The 20,834-nt window shown below is 42.0% G+C and overlaps 2 pseudogenes; both read right to left on the reverse strand.

Moving 5' to 3' along the window:
• On the reverse strand, positions 1-587 carry LOC133099843 (nucleoside diphosphate kinase 6-like; annotated as a pseudogene).
• A 775-nt stretch (positions 588-1,362) lies between these two features.
• On the reverse strand, positions 1,363-19,277 carry LOC133099844 (tigger transposable element-derived protein 1-like; annotated as a pseudogene).
• Positions 19,278-20,834: the final 1,557 nt, after the last annotated feature.

Raw genomic sequence — 20,834 nt, forward strand, 5'->3', positions numbered from 1 at the left:
CTAGGGCTCCTCTTCCTCATACCAGCACTGTTCACTGAAGTCAGGGGAAAAGGCTGCAATCTCTCTACTGGCTGAAACCACAGTCTGAGCCATGGATTGTGTTACAGGTGTTGGTGAGGCCAAAACTCCCACGAATTGAATCTGGGGCCACGTGGCATGCTCGAAACACTCTGGTGGGTCCCATCCCTCTGGGTCCTCCAGATCTGGATGGCATCCTTGTGGGGGAGGATTTAGACTCAGATTGGCCCACTGGCCATGAACTCCACCAGCTCCTGAGAGAAAAAATGTCCTCCACGTTCTTGGTAAAGCTTCTGGCAATCTTCCTTTCTCCACAGAAATTCTCTCATTCGTACAATGAGGAACTTGTTGCTCTGAATCTGCTGATGAACAGCCTCCAGAATCAGTGGGTGCACAACTGCAGGCTTGATCAGGGCCAGAGTGAGGTGGAGAGCATGAGGGCTCCGCAAGATCGAGGTCATCTGTCTCCTGCCATCAGAGAGCCTGAGAAGAGACCCATCAGGGCTGCACTCCCCACCCTTCCTACTCTGGAGCCCTCACTCATTCGATATTGAGTGCCAGTGATGCATCGGACACTGAGCAAAGGCAAAAAACAAAAAACAAAAACAAAAAGCAAAAAAAACCCAAATAACAACAACCCACAATAGACATGACCTCATGGGACATTTAGTCTAAAATACATATACCATTTATTGAACTCTGTTTGCCAAGACTGTGCTAAGCACTTTATAAACATTACATCTAATCACCACAAAACTCTGTGTGGTAGTTATTGTTACCGACTGAATGAGGAAACATATGTTCAGAGACTGACTCACATGTCACATGGCTACACAGGCTGAGGATTGAATCTCAACCTTGACTGACTCCAAAGATCTCACCATTAGCTTCTGGATGAAGAGGATTCTTTCAGAATGCATTTCAAAACATCAATTCAATGACTGGGTGTTGGTTAGGGTACAGGGAAGTGGTGTTCTCATGTTGCTCGTGGGAGTATAAATGGATATATCTTTTCTGCAAAGCAATCTGGCAAAATTATCATAAGCCTTAAAGAGTTTTCATCTTTACCTGGAATTCCATTTTTTGCATTCTACCCCAAGGAGAGAATCAGAAATGTGATCAAAGATTTATGTACAGACATACCTCAGAAATATTGCAGATTCAGCTCCAGACCACTGCAATAAAACAAATATCATAATAAAGGGAGTCACATGAATTTTTTGTTTTCCCAGTGTACGTAAAAGTTATGTTTACACTATACTGTGGTCTATTAAGTGTGCAACAGCATTATGTCTAAAAAAGAGTACATTCCTTCGTTTTAAAATACTTTATTGTTAAAAAATGCTAAACATCATCTGCGCCTTCAGCAAGTCATTAATCTTTTTTCTGGTGGAGGGTCTTGCCTCGATGTTGAAGGCTGCTGACTGATCAGGTGGTGGTTGCAGAAGGGTGGGGTGACTGTGGTAATTTCTTAAAATAAGACGGCAATGAATTTTGCCCCATCGACTGACTCTTCCTTTCAGGAACAATTTCTCTTTAGCATGCAATACTGTTTGATAGCATTTAGCCCACATAGAACTTCTTTCAAAATTAGAGTCAATCCTCTCAAACCCTGATGCTGCTTTATCAACTAAGCTGATTTAATATTCTAAATCCTTTGTTGTCATTTCAACAATCTTTCCAGCATCTTCACCGGAAGTAGATTCCATCTCAAAACACTTTCTTTGCTCACCCATAGGAAGCAACTATCTGTTGCTTCTGTTAAAGTTGTATCATGAGATTGCAGCAGTTCAGTCACATCTTCAGGCTCCACTTCTAGTTGTCTTGCTATTTCCAACACATCTGTGGTTACATCTGCCACCGAAGTCCTGAATCCCTCAAAGTCATCCATGAAGGTTGGAACCAACTTCTTCTAAACTCCTGTTAATGTTGATATTTTGGCTTCTTCCCATGCATCATGAATGTTCTCAATGGCATCTAGGATGGTGTATCCTTTCCAGAAGGTTTTCAATTGACTTTGCCCAGATCCATCAGAGGAATCACTATCTATGGCAGCTGTAGTTTTACAAAATGTGTTTCTTAAGTAATAAGACTTGAAAGTCAAAATTACTCCTTGATCCATGGGCTGCAGAATGGATGTTGTGTTAGCAACATGCAAACAACACTAATCTCTTTGTACATCTTCATCAGAGCTCTTGGGTGGCCAGGTGCATTGTCAGTGAGCAGTAATCGTTTTTTCTAAGCAGTAGGTCTCAACAGTAGGCTTAAAACATTCAGTAAACCATGTTGTAAACAAATGTGCTGTCATCCAGGCCTTGTTCTTCCATTTCTAGAGCACAGGCAGAGTAGATTTAGCATAATTCTTAAGGGCTCTAGGATTTTTGGAATGGTGAATGAGCACTGGCTTCACCTTCAAGTCACCAGCTGCATTAGCACCTAACAGAGAGTCAGCCTGTCCTTTGAAGCTTTGAAGCCAGGCATTGACTTTTCCTCTCTAGCTATGAAAGCCCTAGATGGCGTCTTCTTCCAATATTAGGCTGTTTCATCTACATTGAAAATCTGCTATTTAGTGGAGCTGCCTTCAGTAATTATCTTAGCTAGATCTTCTGGATAACTTGGTGCAGCTTCTACATCAGCACTTGCTGCTTCCCCTTGTACTTTTATATTATGGAGATGACTTCTCTCCTTAAAGCTCATGAACCAACCTCTGCTATCAAACTTTTCTTCTACAGCTTCCTCACCTCTCTCAGCCTTCAGAGAACTGAAAAGAGTTAGGCCTTGCTCTGGATTAGGCTTGGCATAAGAGAATGTGGGAGCTGGTTTGATCTTCTATCCAGACCACGAAAACGTGCTCCATATCAGCAATAGGCTGTTTCTCTTACCATCCGTGTGTTCACTGGAGTAGCACTTTTAATTTCCTTCAAGAACTTTTCCTTTGCAGTCACCACTTAGCTAACAGTTTGGTGCAGGAGGCCTAGCTTTCAGCCTATCTTGGCTTTCAACATGCTTCCCTCACTAAGCTTAATTATTTCTAGCTTTTAATTTAAAGAAAGACGTGTGACTCTTCCCTGCACTTGAACACTTAGAGGCCACTGTAGGGTTATTAATTGGCCTAATTTCAATATTGTTGTATCTCAGGGAATAGGGAGGCCTGAGGAGAGGGAGAGAGATGGGGAATGGCTAGTTGGTGGAACAGTCAGAACATGCAGGAGGGGCAAGATGGCGGAAGAGTAAGACGCGGAGATCACCTTCCTCCCCACAGATACATGAGAAATACATCTACACGTGGAACTGTTCCTACAGAACACCCACTGAACGCTGGCAGAAGACGTCAGACCTCCCAAAAGGCAAGAAAATCCCCACGTACTTGGGTAGGGCAAAAGAAAAAAGAAATAACAGAGACAAAAGAATAGGGACGGGACCTGCACCAGTGGGAGGGAGCTGTGAAGGAGGAAAGGTTTCCACACACTAGGAAGCCCCTTCGTGGGCAGAGACTGCGGGTAGCAGAGGGGGGAAGCTTCGGAGCCACGGAGGAGAGCACAGCAACAGGGGTGCAGAGGGCAAAGTGGAGAGATTCCCGCACAGAGGATCGGTGCCGACCAGCACTCACCAGCCCGAGAGGCTTGTCTGCTCAGCCGCCGGGGCGGGCGGGGGCTGGGAGCTGAGGCTCGGGCTTCGGTCGGATCCCAGGGAGAGGACTGGGGTTGGCGGCGTGAACACAGCCTGAAGGGGCTAGTGCGCCACAGCTAGCCGGGAGGGAGTCCGGGAAAAAGTCTGCAGCTGCCGAAGAGGCAAGAGACTTTTTCTTGCCTCTTTGTTTCGCGGTGCGGGAGGAGAGGGGATTCAGAGCGCCGCCTAAACGAGCTCCAGAGACGGGCGCGAGCCGCGGCTATCAGCGCGGATCCCACAGCAACAGGGACGCAGAGGGAAAAACGGAGAGATTCCCGCACAGAGGCTGGGCGCCGAGCAGCACTCACCAGCCCGAGAGGCTTGTCTGCTCACCCGCCGGGGCCGGCGGGGGCTGGGAGCTGAGGCTCGGGCTTCGGTCGGATCCCAGGGAGAGGACTGGGGTTGGCTGCGTGAACACAGCCTGAAGGGGCTAGCGCACCACAACTAGCCGGGAGGGAGCCCGAGAAAAAGTCTGCAGCTGCCGAAGAGGCAAGAGACTTTTTCTTGCCTCTTTGTTTCGCGGCGTGCAAGGAGAGGGGATTCAGAGCGCCGCTTAAATGAACTCCAGAGACGGGCGCGAGCCGCGGCTATCAGCGCGGACCCCAGAGACGGGCATGAGACGCTAAGGCTGCTGCTGCCGCCACCAAAAAGCCTGTGTGCGAGCACAGGTCACTCTCCACACCGCCCCTCCCGGGAGCCAGTGCAGCCCGCCACGGCCAGGCTCCCGTGATCTGGGGACAACTTCCCCGGGAGAGCGCACGGCGCGCCTCAGGCTGCTGCAACGTCACGCCGGCTTCTGCCGCCGCAGGCTCGCCCCGCCTCCTCCATACCGCTCCCTCCCCCCGGCCTGACTGAGCCAGAGCCCCCGAATCAGCTGCTCCTTTAACCCCGTTCTGTCTGGGCGGGGAACAGACGCCCTCAGGCGACCTACATGCAGAGGCGGGTCCAAACCCAAAGCTGAACCCCGGGAGCTGTACGAACAAAGAAGAGAAAGGGAAATCTCTCCCAGCAGCCTCAGAAGCAGCGGATTAGAGCTCCACAAACAACTTGATGTGCCTGCATCTGTTGAATACCTGAATAGACAACGAATCATCCCAAATTTAGGAGGTGGACTTTGGGAGCAGGATATATTAACTTTTCCCCTTTTCCTTTTTTTGTGAGTGTATATGTGTATGCTTCTGGGTGAGATTTTGTCTGTATAGCTTTGCTCTCACCGTTAGTCCTAGGGTTAGGTCCGTCCGTTTTTTTTTTTTTTACTTAAAAAATTTTTTTTCCCTAATAAATGTTTTCTTAATAATTTTTTCCTTATTTTCTATTTTTAAAAAATTAAAAAAAATTTTTAATAAGTTTTTTCATATTTTTTGTTTTAAAAAATTTAAAAAAATTTTTTCTTAATAAATTTTTTCTTAATAATTTTTTTTCTTATTTTTTATTATAATTGCTTTATTTTATTTTATTTTATCCTCTTTCTTTCTTTCTTTCCATTTTTTCTCCCTTTTATTCTGAGCCGTGTGGATGAAAGGCTCTAGGTGCTCCAGCCAGGCATCAGGGCTGTGCCTCTGAGGTGGGAGAGCCAACTTCAGGACACTGGTCCACGAGAGACCTCCCAGCTCCACGTAATACCAAACGGCGAAAATCTCTCAGAGATCTCCATCTCAACATCAAGACCCAGCTTCACTCAACGACCAGCAAGCTACAGTGCTGGACACCCTATGCCAAACAACTAGCAAGACAGGAACACAGCCCCATCCATTAACAGAGAGGCTGCCTAAAATCATAATAAGGCCACAGACACCCCAAAACACACCACCAGACGTGGACGAGCCCACCAGAAAGACAACATCCAGCCTCATCCACCAGAACACAGGCACTAGTTCCCTCCACCAGGAAACCTACACAACCCACTGAACCAACCTTAGCCACTGGGGACAGATACCAAAAACAAGGGGAACTACGAACCTGCAGCCTGTGAAAAGGAGACCCCAAACACAGTAAGATAAGCAAAATGAGAAGACAGAAAAACACACAGCAGATGAAGGAGCAGGGTCAAAACACACCAGACCTAACAAATGAAGAGGAAATAGGTAGTCTACCTGAAAAAGAATTCAGAATAATGATAGTAAGGATGATCCAAAATCTTGGAAATAGAATAGACAAAATGTAAGAAACATTTAACAAGGACGTAGAAGAACTAAAGAGGAACCAAGCAACGATGAAAAGCACAATAAATGAAATTAAAAATACTCTAGATGGGATCAATAGCAGAATAACTGAGGCAGAAGAACGGATAAGTGACTTGGAAGATAAAATGGTGGAAATAACTACTGCAGAGCAGAATAAAGAAAAAAGAATGAAAAGAACTGAGGACAGTCTCAGAGACCTCTGGGACAACATTAAACGCACCAACATTCGAATTATAGGGGTCCCAGAAGAAGAAGAGAAAAAGAAAGGGACTGAGAAAATATTTGAAGAGATTATAGTTGAAAACTTCCCTAATATGGGAAAGGAAATAGTTAATCAAGTCCTGGAAGCACAGAGAGTCCCATACAGGATAAATCCAAGGAGAAACACACCAAGACACATATTAATCAAACTATCAAAAATTAAATATAAAGAAAACATATTAAAAGCAGCAAGGGAAAAACAACAAATAACACACAAGGGCATCCCCATAAGGTTAACAGCTGATCTTTCAGCAGAAACTCTGCAAGCCAGAAGGGAGTGGCAGGATATACTTAAAGTGATGAAGGAGAAAAACCTACAACCAAGATTACTCTACCCAGCAAGGATCTCATTCAGATTTGATGGAGAAATTAAAACCTTTACAGACAAGCAAAAGCTGAGAGAGTTCAGCACCACCAAACCAGCTTTACAACAAATGCTAAAGGAACTTCTCTAGGCAAGAAACACAAGAGAAGGAAAACACCTACAATAACAAACCCAAAACATTTAAGAAAATGGGAATAGGAACATATGCATCGATAATTACCTTAAATGTAAATGGATTAAATGCTCCCACCAAAAGACACAGACTGGCTGAATGGATACAAAAACAAGACCCATATATATGCTGTCTACAAGAGACCCACTTCAGACCTAGAGACACATACAGACTGAAAGTGAGGGGATGGAAAAAGATATTCCATGCAAATGGAAATCAAAAGAAAGCTGGAGTAGCAATTCTCATATCAGACAAAATAGACTTTAAAATAAAGACTATTACAAGAGACAAAGAAGGACACTATATAATGATCAAGGGATTGATCCAAGAGGAAGGTATAACAATTGTAAATATTTATGCACCCAACATAGGAGCACCTCAATACATAAGGCAAATACTAACAGCCATAAAAGGGGAAATCGACAGTAACACAATCATAGTAGGGGACTTTAACACCCCACTTTCACCAATGGACAGATCATCCAAAATGAAAATAAAGAAGGAAACACAAGCTTTAAATGATACATTAAACAAGATGGACTTAATTGATATTTATAGGACATTCCACCCAAAAACAACAGAATACACATTTTTCTCAAGTGCTCATGGAACATTCTCCAGGATAGATCATATCTTGGGTCACAAATCAAGCCTTGGTAAATTTAAAAAAATTGAAATCGTATCAAGTATCTTTTCTGACCACAACGCTATGAGACTAGATATCAATTACAGGAAAAGATCTGTAAAAAATACAAACACATGGAAGCTACACAATACACTACTTAATAATGAAGTGATCACTGAAGAAATCAAAGGGGAAATCAAAAAATACCTAGAAACAAATGACAATGGAGACACGACGATCCAAAACCTATGGGATGCAGCAAAAGCAGTTCTAAGAGGCAAGTTTATAGCAATACAAGCCTACATCAAGAAACAGGAAACATCTCGAATAAACAACCTAACCTTGCACCTAAAGCAATTAGAGAAAGAAGAACAAAAAAACCCCAAAGCTAGCAGAAGGAAAGAAATCATAAAGATCAGATCATAAATAAATGAAAAAGAAATGAAGGAAACAATAGCAAAAATCAATGAAACTAAAAGCTGGTTCTTTGAGAAGATAAACAAAATTGATAAACCATTAGCCAGACTCATCAAGAGAAAAAGGGAGAAGACTCAAATTAATAGAATTAGAAATGAAAAAGGAGAAGTAACCACTGACACTGCAGAAATACAAACGATCATGAGAGATTACTACAAGCAACTCTATGCCAATAAAATGGACAACCTGGAAGAAATGGACAGATTCTTAGAAATGCACAACCTGCCAAGACTGAACCAGGAAGAAATAGAAAATATGAACAGACCAATCACAAGCACTGAAATTGAAACTGTGATTAAAAATCTTCCAACACACAAAAGCCCAGGACCAGATGGCTTCACAGGCGAATTCTATCAAACATTTAGAGAAGAGCTAACACCTATCCTTCTCAAACTCTTCCAAAATATTGCAGAGGGAGGAACACTCCCAAACTCATTCTACGAGGCCACCATCACCCTGATACCAAAACCAGACAAAGATGTCACAGAGAAAGAAAACTACAGGCCAATATCACTGATGAACATAGATGCAAAAATCCTCAACAAAATACTAGCAAACAGAATCCAACAGCACATTAAAAGGATCATACACCATGATCAAGTGGGGTTTATTCCAGGAATGCAAGGATTCTTCAATATACGCAAATCAATCAACGTGATACATCATATTAACAAACTGAAGGAGAAAAACCATATTATCATCTCAATAGATGCAGAGAAAGCTTTCGACAAAATTCAACACCCATTTATGATAAAAGTCCTGCAGAAAGTAGGCATAGAGGGAACTTTCCTCAACATAATAAAGGCCGTATATGACAAACCCACAGCCAACATTGTCCTCAATGGTGAAAAACTGAAACCATTTCCACTAAGATCAGGAACAAGACAAGGTTGCCCACTCTCACCACTATTATTCAACATAGTTTTCGAAGTGTTAGCCACAGCAATCAGAGAAGAAAAAGAAATAAAAGGAATCCAAATCGGAAAAGAAGAAGTAAAGCTGTCACTGTTTGCAGATGACATGATACTATACATAGAGAATCCTAAAGATGCTACCAGAAAACTACTAGAGCTAATCAATGAATTTGGTAAAGTAGCAGGATACAAAATTAATGCACAGAAATCTCTTGCATTCCTGTATACTAATGATGAAAAATCTGAAAGTGAAATTAAGAAAACACTCCCGTTTACCATTGCAACAAAAAGAATAAAATACCTAGGAATAAACCTACCTAAGGAGACAAAAGACCTGTATGCAGAAAATTATAGGACACTGATGAAAGAAATTAAAGATGATACAAATAGATGGAGAGATATACCATGTTCTTGGATTGGAAGAATCAACATTGTGAAAATGACTCTACTACCCAAAGCAATCTACAGATTGAATGCAATCCCTATCAAACTACCACTGGCATTTTTCACAGAACTAGAACAAAAAATTTCACAATTTGTATGGAAACACAAAAGACCCCAAATAGCCAAAGCAATCTTGAGAACGAAAAATGGAGCTGGAGGAATCAGGCTCCCTGACTTCAGACTATATTACAAAGCTACAGTAATCAAGACAGTTTGGTACTGGCACAAAAACAGAAATATAGATCAATGGAACAGGATAGAAAGCCCAGAGATAAGCCCACGCACATATGGTCACCTTATCTTTGATAAAGGAGGCAAGCATATACAGTGGAGAAAAGACAGCCTCTTCAATAAGTGGTGCTGGGAAAATTGGACAGGTACATGTAAAAGTATGAAATTAGAACACTCCCTGACGCCATACACAAAAATAAACTCAAAATGGATTAAAGACCTAAGTGTAAGGCCAGACACTATCAAACTCTTAGAGGAAAACATAGGCAGAACACTCTATGACATAAATCACAGCAAGATCCTTTTTGACCCAGGTCCTAGAGAAATGGAAATAAAAACACAAATAAACAAATGGGACCTAATGAAACTTAAAAGCTTTTGCACAGCAAAGGAAACCATAAACAAGACCAAAAGACAACCCTCAGAATGGGAGAAAATATTTGCAAATGAAGCAACTGACAAAGGATTAATCTCCAAGATTTACAAGCAGCTCATGCAGCTCAATAACAAAAAAACAAACAACCCAATCCAAAAATGGGCAGAAGACCTAAATAGACATTTCTCCAAAGAAGAGATACAGATTGCCAACAGACACATGAAAGAATACTCAACATCATTAATCATTAGAGAAATGCAAATCAAAACTACAATGAGGTATCATCTCACACCAGGCAGAATGGCCATCATCAAAAAATCTAGAAACAATAAATGCTGGAGAGGGTGTGGAGAAAAGGGAACCCTCTTGCACTGTTGGTGGGAATGTAAATTGATACAACCACTATGGAGAACAGTATGGAGGTTCCTTAAAAAACTAAAAATAGAACTACCATATGACCCAGCAATCCCACTACTGGGCATATACCCTGAGCAAACCATAATTCAGAAAGAGTCATGTACCAAAATATTCATTGCAGCTCTGTTTACAATAGCCAGGACATGGAAGCAACCTAGGTGTCCATCATCGGATGAATGGATAAAGAAGATGTGGCACATATATACAATGGAATATTACTCAGCCATAAAAAGAAATGAAATGGAGGTGTTTGTAATGAGGTGGATGGAGTTAGAGTCTGTCATACAGAGTGAAGTAAGTCAGAAAGAGAAAAAGAAATACAGTATGCTAACACATATATATGGAATCTAAGGAAAAAAAAAAAAAAAAGGTCATGAAGAACCTAGTGGCAAGATGGGAATAAAGACACAGACCTACTAGAGAATGGACTTGAGGATATGGGGAGGGGGAGGGGTGAGATGTGACAGGGTGAGAGAGTGTCATGGACATATATACACTACCAAATGTAAAATAGATAGCTAGTGGGAAGCAGCCGCATAGCACAGGGAGATCAGCTCGGTGCTTTGTGACCACCTAGAGGGGTGGGATAGGGAGGGTGGGAGGGAGGGAGATGCAAGAGGGAAGAGATATGGGAACATATGTATATGTATAACTGATTCACTTTGTTATAATGCAGAAGCTAACACACCATTGTAAAGCAACTATACTTCAATAAAGGTGTTTTAAAAAAAAAAAAAAAAAGAACATGCATGTTATCAATAAAGTTTGCCATCTTATGTGGGCATGGTTTGTAGCACCCCAAAACAATGACAATAGTAACATCAAAGATCACTGATCACAGATCACCATAACAGGTGTAACAACAATGAAAAAGTTTGAAATGTTGTGAGAGTTACCAAAATGTAACACAGAGACAGAAAGTGAGCAAATGCTACTGGAAAAACGGCACCGATAGACTTGCTTGACACAGCGTTGCTACAAACCTTCAATTTGTAAAAAACACAGTATCTGCAAAGTGCAATAAATGAAATGCAATAAAATGAGGTATGCTTGTACAACAGCTTGAATATTTGATAATAAAAAATTAGTATATATATATATAATATACTCTATATAATATACTCTAACAATACATATTATTATAATTTATAAAATATATGTAAATATAGAGAGAGTATATATACAATTATATATTATTTAATATATCAAATTAAATGACATAATGATATAATGTCTGGAATTTGCTCCAAAATAATCTGGACCAGGGGAGGAGAAATAGATTGAAGGTGGGTGATGGATACATTTAAGTTTATTATATCATATTTCTATATAAAAAGGCTTAAGATATTCATAATAAAAGATGATTCCATCAAGCATTATTTATTACAGTGAAAAATATGCCATGAGACAAAATATACAGCCGTTAAAAGGGATGTTTTTGAGAAAAATTTAGTAACATGGAAAATGCTCTCAGAATGATGTAAACAGGACACAAAACTGATAAAATTTCATTTCAACTATGTAAAAAATGTAAAGGAAACACACCAAAATGTTAATAGCAGGATTATGGTGATTTTTATTTTCTTATTTATGTTCTTTTGTATTATTTTACGAATACCATTTATACTCAGGAAAAAAAAAAGTAATGGACTGAAGAAAACAGTCAATCTTTACCTCTAACAGGTCCCTTACTATTGTCACTGTTGGAGATGGGTCATTGGTCTGATTAGCCATCTGAGCCCATGTGACCTGGGTGGTAGTTTTTGGTTATGTGTAAAGGAGGTTGTTGGAGAGGAAATAAAACAGCTGGCTTTGTCATTTATACCCTATGTTTCTGCAGGACACAGGCAGTTGTGTTTATGAGAGATATTTCCACTGTCAAGGAGTGACGGTCAAATTAACAGCTCTGCTTTAGTTCTATAAGTGTTTTGGAATTTTTTGTCTTTAAAAACATTCTATTGATGTTTTCATATATACATTCATCAGGTATTTAGTAAGAGCCTGCTCTGTGCCAGGCACCATGCTAGGTTTGGTTTAAAATATGAAAAGAGCAGAGTGCCCGCACTGAAGGAAGTTCAGTCTAATAGGAGAAGCTGGTGGAGACAGTTACATCGTATAGAAAAGGTTGAGGTAGAGGTAAGCTCAGGATGAACCATCAGACCCAGAAGTCACTTGTTGCTAAGATCTTTCACTTAGCAATTAAACGTTTGGTATAGTATAAATGGTATGGTCTTTTTCCTCACACAATTTAGATTAGATATTATTACTCTGCCCTTAATTTCAGGCTTTTATGATATTCCTAATATGATTTTTTTAAATAATCTGACTGGTTGGCCAGGATCTGACCTTTACATTCCAATCTTACATGTTTGCTCCACTGCAAATAGTATTTTCTTCCTCAGAGAAGTATGATCATCATATTTCAAACACCACAACCTTCTTTGGTTCCCTTGCCTGCAAGCTGAATTTTTGACTGTTATTTGCCTTTATTATAGCATGAACTTTATAAAATAGAAGTCAGGGTAAAATTAATATGAGAAAAGGTGGCTTTTTTTATTCTGGCACTCAAAACCAATGGCTTCCATTGGTAATTCAAAAAAAAAAAAAAAAAGTCTTACGGAAACATTTTTCAAAAGACTGTAAGATCAGTGAAAGCTATTGCTTATATCCTGCGAAAATGAGTTGCAGATCTGGTGATGCTTTCTAGAAATAGCATTAACAAAATTTTTATTTGGTATTGCTATTAAAAAAAAACACTAATCATCATTCCTCCCTCTATAAAATGCAATATTAATCAAATGGCTTAAATGTCATGCTTAATTTTCCTCTTTCACTTTCTGAGGATCTGATTTGAAACGAAGCACACAGCAGAAATAAAAGAGAAGGAGGAAAAAATAGCTCAAGAACAATTAAGAGCATAGAATTAGAGCTGGGGCTAAGAAATATGACTCAACCTGTAGGATTACAGAAAATCTCCTTGTAACGTTAGTTCCATGGCTCTACCCATAGAAGAACTATATTTTCTTCTCTTTGCCTCCTCAGAGATTTACTGAAGAAATCATTTTAAGTGGTTAACCAGCAATAGAATCAGAAAATACAGTTATTTTCTCAGAAGGTAGATTTTACATTGAGTTTAGAGGATGCAGTTTGTATAATTTTAAATGATTAAAATGTAGATATGTCCCTGGACCCTACTAGATAGAAAAAGGAGTATTCAGAAAAATTAAGATTTGCATCCTGGGTTGTCTAATTCCATGTTCAAAGCCTCTGTCACAGTCCTGCCTATTTCCCCTGTCTGGGTACTGGGCTAGGCTCTAGGAGGTAAGAAGATAAGAACAAGATCAATCTTAGCCTGGAAGAGCTGACAGTTTATTTGGAAAGACAGATAAATTGCAAACTGACTACCACAAGGGAAAGGTAACCTCAGAGGACAGATCACATGGTATGGGAGCAGTTTTATTTATTTATTTATTTTTTTCAATCAGATTTTTGCTAGTTTATTTTTTTTTTTTGTCACTGAAATCATTAAAAAAAATTTTTTTAACATCTTTATTGGAGTATAATTGCTTTACAATGGTGTGTTAGTTTCTGCTTTATAACAAAGTAAATCAGCTACACATATACATATATCCCCAAATCTCCTCCCTCTTGCGTCTCCCTCCCACCCTCCCTATCCCACCCCTCTAGGTGGTCACAAGGCACCGAGCTGATCTCCCTGTGCTATGTGGCTGCTTCCCACCAGCTATCTATTTTGCATTTGGTAGTGTATATATGTCCATGCCACTCTCTCACTTCGTCCCAGCTTACCCTTCCCCCTCCCCTGGGAGCAGTTTTAAATGAGAAGATTTGGGGGCATTGACTCTGCTTGTTCTGGGATTGTGGCCACCAAGGGAGTCTGTGAATCTTCACAGGAGAGACAGCAATTGAGCTGGGTCTTGAAGAAGGAAGAGGAGCCTTTCTGGCCTGGGGGGTGGGAGAGGGGATGAGTCTAGACAGAGAAATAACAGCATCTTCAAATAGATAGCACCATAAAATTGCTGGGCTGTGACAAGACCCCAAGATTCTAACCCTAGCAAACGGGTGAACAAGAAAAGGGGTTACTATAAGAAAATGAGGGAAGAGTGGGATATGGTGAGTTTAGTCTGTAGCTGGTTGAATTTTAAGTATTCCAGGTGGAAATGTCCAACCAACAGTTGAATATATAATGTTGATCTGGAGCATTCAAAGAGGTAGTAAGTAGAGGTACAATTTGGAGTGATTGGTGACTGATGATGGTTCAACCAGTAGAGACGGCTGAGATCACCCAGGGGGACATTTAATTCAAGAGGAGCAGATAGTGAAGGATGGCACCCTAGATCACCAACACTAACGAGCAGTCCTGTGGTGGTTACAACAAATGCTACTATTTATCTACATCATGGGTTAAATGGGCTGTTATGAGTTGGTCCAATACCCATGCCACCATTTATAAAGATTCCTATGTAAAAGTGCAGAGTGAGTTCAAGCAACTTACAAAAAAATTGGACCACAAACTGTAAGTTGCTTGTGTGTACTTCCTTTTACTTATCCTAAATATACCATTTTACCCCATGGCTCCAGTGTCCTGGAACTTGGAAACGAATTCCAGCCAACCAATTCCTGGAAACTAATGACCTGCCCACATGCTTCATGTTTTTATTCCATTTGAGACTATCTTCAGCCATAGCTTATATTTTAGCCCTACTTGGTTCATTTGTAGCTCAAGAAAGATGACATCCAACTTTTGCCATTAAAACAAACTCTGTGTGACTGTCATGTACTGGCAATGGTGCTACGTGCCCTTTCTTTCCCTCTGCCACTGTGATTGTCACCAGAGAAGGACTGTGGGAGTGGCAACTTTTTTTTTTTTTTTTTTTTTAAAACAACTCAAATGTGTGCTGTTACACTTTTTTTTTTTTTTTTATTGATTCACAGGTCATTTTATTTTATGAGCACAAATGTTATAAATGAAGTACAACAACTGCTAAAATTTAACATGTATTGAACGATAGTTACTCAAAATTGAACTTAAAATATCTTGAAAATATGTTTAATTATTGGAAGATGATTAAAGGTCAATATACAAGATATTCAGCTATAATGTTGAATTTTATGATTTGATTACCCCTCAGTATTAGGCATACTATCTTTTCATAGAGAAATAAAATTGAACATGCACATTTAAAAAATAAGAATATATTTCATTTATTTAAAAAAATTTGATGCTACCATATTTGTATTGTCTCTTTTAAGAAATGATATTGCTTAAAATTTCTGTGTCTGCATATGAGTTAGAGAATAATTTTCCACAAAACTCTTGCTAAAAGACAAAATGTGTTGAGTCTATTTTTATTTAAACTTAGCCAGAAATTAAAAAAAAACACACATGCAAAAAACCCAAAAACACCTTTAAAGTAGTAGCTTGAGGGAGAAATGATGAAGGGGTGGGGAAGAGAGGCAAGAGGCTGTGATAATACGGGGTGGTATAGCAGCTGATTCAACTTTTGTACTTTTGTTTTTCTTTTGATTTCTCTCCCCCTCTAGCACTTTTTATAAGAAATGTATAAAAGATGAAGATGTGGTATTTTTTTTTAAACATCTTTATTGAAGTATAATTGCTTTACAATGGTGTGTTAGTTTCTGCTTTATAACAAAGTGAATCAGTTATACATATACATATGTTCCCATATCTCTTCCCTCTTGCATCTCCCTCCCTCCCACCCTCCCCATCCCACCCCTCTAGGTGGTCACAAAGCACCGAGCTGATCTCCCTGTGCTATGCAGCTGCTTCCCACTAGCTATCTATTTTACGTTTGGTAGTGTATATATGTCCATGCCACTCTCTCACCCTGTCACATCTCACCCTTCCGGGAGTGGCAACTTTTTAAATCAAGTAGGGCTTTTCAGGAAACAATATTGGTGTTCAGTGAGCAATTGCTTGTGGCGCCAGGAATCTTGGTGTGGTGAGACTCTCAGAAACACCTTTCTAAGACCTCTGTGTGATATTGTTATTCTATAATTCTTTGTCTAGTTTTTATTAAAAATACTCGTGAAATGATTTGCTATTTTTATTTTTTGTTTCAAGTCCATTTGAAAGAGTTAAACACTAAACTCTGCTCTCTGGTTTCTTTAACATGTATGACTATTACTAGGGACAGAAATATAATTACTATTTGGCACTGAAGGGGTTCGGAATGAGCATCCCTGAAATATGCCACTTTGGCTTATGGACTAGTTTGAGCTGAAGTCAATTAAGGCCCAAAAGATTCAGGAAGAGCTGTTGTTGTTACTGTTGTTTTACCTCCCCCTTAACTGCCTAAAAGAATTTAGACAGAGGGTCTGGTCCAGGAAGAGAACTATCACCAGAGATAACTACAGAGAGTGTGGGCTACACGTGGAAAGCTGGGGGAATCCAGCAGGACCTATCTGTTCAAAATCCTCTCTGTTCCACTGTCTCTGCATGGCATGGCAAACATTTGTTTACCAGACATTGGCTCTTCCCATTTCCCTGTGAATTGTCTTCCTTCCCTTTGAAGCCCCAGACCCCTACTGCCTTCTTCTTAGTTCAGAATATGGCATCTCAGACTCAACTGCCTGACTTTCAGGGAGCCTCTCACTGTCTGTTGGGATCCCATACGTATGTAATTAAATTTGTTTTTCTTTTGTTAATCTGTCTTTTGTTAATTTAGTTACTAGGCCAGCCAAAAGAACCTAAATGGGTAGAAGAAAAATTTTTCTCCCCAACAGCACATACTGACTATACACAGTGTCTTTGGTTCTATTCAGAAGGCACAAAAGAAGGAGTTGCTTCATTCTGGAAGCTCTGTGTCTTCCCAAATCTCTTTAGTTACTGCAGTAGTAATGCTACAGGACTGATAAAGCCTCTGAGGAAGGAACTTCTCTTAATAAATTAGTCTTAATGTGAGGGGGTGAGGGGTGAGAGACGTTCTTTCATTAAGCACTAGGCTGTTCCAGCAGTTCAGGGTAAGTCGAGGATGGTGGTGCTTGGCTGGAAACTCAGGAGACCCAGGCCTGGCTGAGCAGAGAGCCAAATGCCTGGAGAAGAGGAAGAAGAAGTGATTCTAGAATCTATACCTACCTTTGTATATTGTGAGTACCCCCGACCCCTTCAGGGCACACCAGTCCAACTTCCACCTGCAATCTGAGGGCCTTCTCTGGCCTCTGGAGCACCCTTCAGCTACCTACTTGGCAAGCAGGAAGTGTAGGAGAATTACCACATCCCTGGGAGCAACCTTCAACCAGTGATTGACAGGAGGTGGAATGTAGATACCCCAGCTCCCTCACCCGGCTTGGACAGCTAACGTGTATGCTTTATACTGGCTTTCCCAGCAGGATTAAGCTCAGTTGCCCACAGTGGTAGCTGGTCTGACAGTACATTCTTTGTCAGCCACCTTCCTTTCCTTGTCTCACTTTTCCTCTTTCCCTATTCATGTTTGCTTTCACTTCCCCAATAATCCCTTGCACTGGAAACTTTGGCTCAGGATTTACTTCTGTGGAAAGGTGAGAACTAAAATATGTCACCTCGTCTTTCAGAGAGAGAGTTTCAAGCCCCTGGCACAAATGGCCTCACACCTACAAGGTGGGCATGGTGAGCAGGAAATCAACGTGAAGGCATGAGGTGCTCCCGATTAGTGTGCTGTCCAGAGCACCAAGCAGGCTACTTAGACGACAGAGCTTGGAAGGACACTGCTTACCCTGGGTTTCTTTGTCTGTGCTTGATGCTGAGTAGCCCTCTTCTGCCCATACATTCTTTCTCAGCACTGGGATTAATTCAACTAACAAGGGTTCCGTTTTCTAAATCACCATCACATTCGAGCCTTGCCTCCCTGAGATGCTGCCAAGTCATCCTGAAGGAGCATCCCAATGTCTTGAGTTACGTGTTCACAGGCAGTATCTTGGTTTCTTTCCTGTAGCTAAATATCTATTATTTCATGTGCCTGGCACCCCTGTCCCTTCTCCTAGGATCAGTCCCATCATCCCCTATTCCAACCACATGATTCTGTGAGACCCACCAGGTCCATCAGTAGAATCGAAGGACATCTGCTCATCACCTTCTCCTCCCAGACACAGTTGTTTAACGAAGGAATGTAAGGTGATGAATTGGAGACAAGAGTGGACGTCTTTGAACTTCTGATAATGGAGAAAGGTAGGCTAAAAGGTCTGGGAGGGGCTGAGGTCCAAGGAGGATCTTTGGTGTTTTTTAGTGTTTGACTTCGAACACACTGAGAACTTGGCAATCATCCTGGCTTCCTCCCTCCAATCTCTGTCAACCCTGCTCCTCCCGTTGTCGACACCTGGATCCAAGTCTCCCCTCTGCTCCTGGATCACTTGAACGGCCTTCAAACCTCCTGCCTCAAGCCCCAGCACCTCTATTCTCCCGTTGCTAGACTGTTCTTTCTAAAATGCAGATCTGATCTTCTCAGTCTCTACTTGTAGCCCTTCTGTGAATTCCTGTTGCTCTCTGGAAATCATTCAAATCTTGATGAGGATTTCAAAACAGATGGGACACTTCTTGTCTGGGCTCCTGTCTACCTCTCTAGACCTCTCTCTCCACTCAACTCTTTGAACAAAAAAACATGTGTTGCCTGCCATTTCAGCAAACAAAGACTGTTGCCCGCCATCAAGCCATCTGCCACTGCAAACCAACCGGAGTGCGCCCTGAGGAGAATTCAGGATGGAGAAAAAGAGGACACTGGCCCTAGATAGTTAAGATGTATGTCAAAGGAATGATTTCAATGAGCCCAGACTCTTGCATCTTCCCATACATAGAAAAACACTAAATTCATTAACTTGAGATGTGTGTTTTTTTTTATTAGCAGTCATCTTTTGGTGTTTGTTTGTTTTTATTTTAACAAAAACTCCTCTATATCGTGGATCCTCCCTTACCTCTCTGGAACAGTTCCTCAGAGTGATCTGAGAGGCTATCTCCTGGGCTATAATCTTCAGTGTGGTCCCTGAATAAAACATAACTGGCAACTTCTAGGGTGTACGTTTTTCTTCAGTTGATAGCTCTTTGCGTAACACGCTCTAGCTCTTTCCACTCCTGTAGTTGTCGAATGAGCTATACTCACATTCATCTCGGTACCTTTGCACGTGCCATGATTCCCTCCTTATGAAATTCTCCATCTTCCTCCCTCTGCCTCCTCCTCTGTGACTTAATGTCTCTTGCTGGTCCCTTAGGACTGAGCTGAAGTGTCACTTTCTCTGGGAAGACTTCCCTGATTCCTTCTCACCTAGATAAGTGCACCTTGTACTTTAGTATGGTGACACTTATCAAACCATTTTCTAATTGCTTATTGACCTGTGTCCCTGGAGCTCAACGGGGTACAGAAGCTGATGTCTAACTTTCCTGGAAAATTTCCAAAGTGAAAGGTGGCTAGGCTTCCCCTCAAGGCCCAGTGAGAAAAGAGGACTTTGGTGGGGGGCGGGGGGTCTGTTCTCCAGAGTTTAGGTGGGAGAAAGGTGCAGGATTTCTCCTGAACCAAGTGGACACCTCAGAAGGTACCTGGGCTTGAGTCATTTGATGGAGTCCCAGCCTAAGGGCACTGCTCAGCAGGGTTTGATGACAAGAAAGAGTCTACATGGGGTTTGCCAATAGGACGGGTGAGGGGGCAGTTATAAGCAGTCGACCAGTTACTGCATATAGCACCTGAGAGTAACGTGGTGGGAGATCCCTACCCGGGTCTCTGAAAACCTCACTTACAGGAAAAAGGAAAGCTTTCCACCAGGGCCAGAAAAGTTAAATAACTTGCTCAGGATTTCACAGCTAGGATGTGATAAAACTGGAATTTGACTCTGATTCAATGGGATCTGGTGAGGTGGATGGCGGGCCAGGGGTGACTGGGAGAGACTTCACAGGGGGGAGTGAAAGAACAGGTCAGCAAGATATCAAGATTTCCTGGAGGAGTAGGTGGGAAACAGAAAACAACATGGGTAACATCCCTTACAGATACAGCTTCAAAAAGTCCCAGGGCAGAAAACTCAGTTACCCAGGAAGTGGGCACAGAGCTATTGATCTCCTTTGATTCTTGGATGACGTCAGGAGAACCGCTTTGAAGTGTTTCCTTGAAAAACTAAGCCACCCCCTCCAACCCGCCCCCCCCCCTGCCCCCTGCAACACACACACACATATTGAGTCTTAGTGAAGGGAAGGAAACAAAACCTGGCCAGCCTCCCAGGACATCTGAAGTCTGATCACTGAAGGCGCTTGGAGAAAGCCTACATCGATTGCCTTGTTCACCTTGTGCCAGAACTGCCAGGCCCCAGTGACCCACCTCAACCTGAAACCTGCCAAGCCTGACGCTCAGACTGGACCAGAGTAGCCCCGCGCGGAACAAGGGGTTGCCTGGAGGGAGCGGCCCCAGTCCCTGCCGCGCGCCCCCCGAAACCCCAACCGCCCCGGGGCGCCTTCCGCCCGCTCCCTTTCCGATGGCGAGGCTTAAGCAGAAAGCAGGCGGATGAGTGTTTTTAGAGAAACAGCCCTGACGCCTGGCTGGAGTTTTATTTCTAGAGCGAGAGCGGGCTGGGGCCGGGGGTGGGGAAGCCCGCCGAGCCGGAGCGCGTCACGGTCGCCCGGAGAGACGCCGCGCCGCCCGATAGGCAGAGGCACTCGCTCGCCCGCAGCCGGGGGGCGCAGCGGAGACACAAAAGTGCGGCCGGCGACCCGGAGCGCGCCGATCGCGG

Source organism: Eubalaena glacialis, chromosome 10 (assembly GCF_028564815.1).
Source record: "Eubalaena glacialis isolate mEubGla1 chromosome 10, mEubGla1.1.hap2.+ XY, whole genome shotgun sequence".
NCBI classification, from domain to species: Eukaryota; Metazoa; Chordata; class Mammalia; order Artiodactyla; family Balaenidae; genus Eubalaena; species Eubalaena glacialis.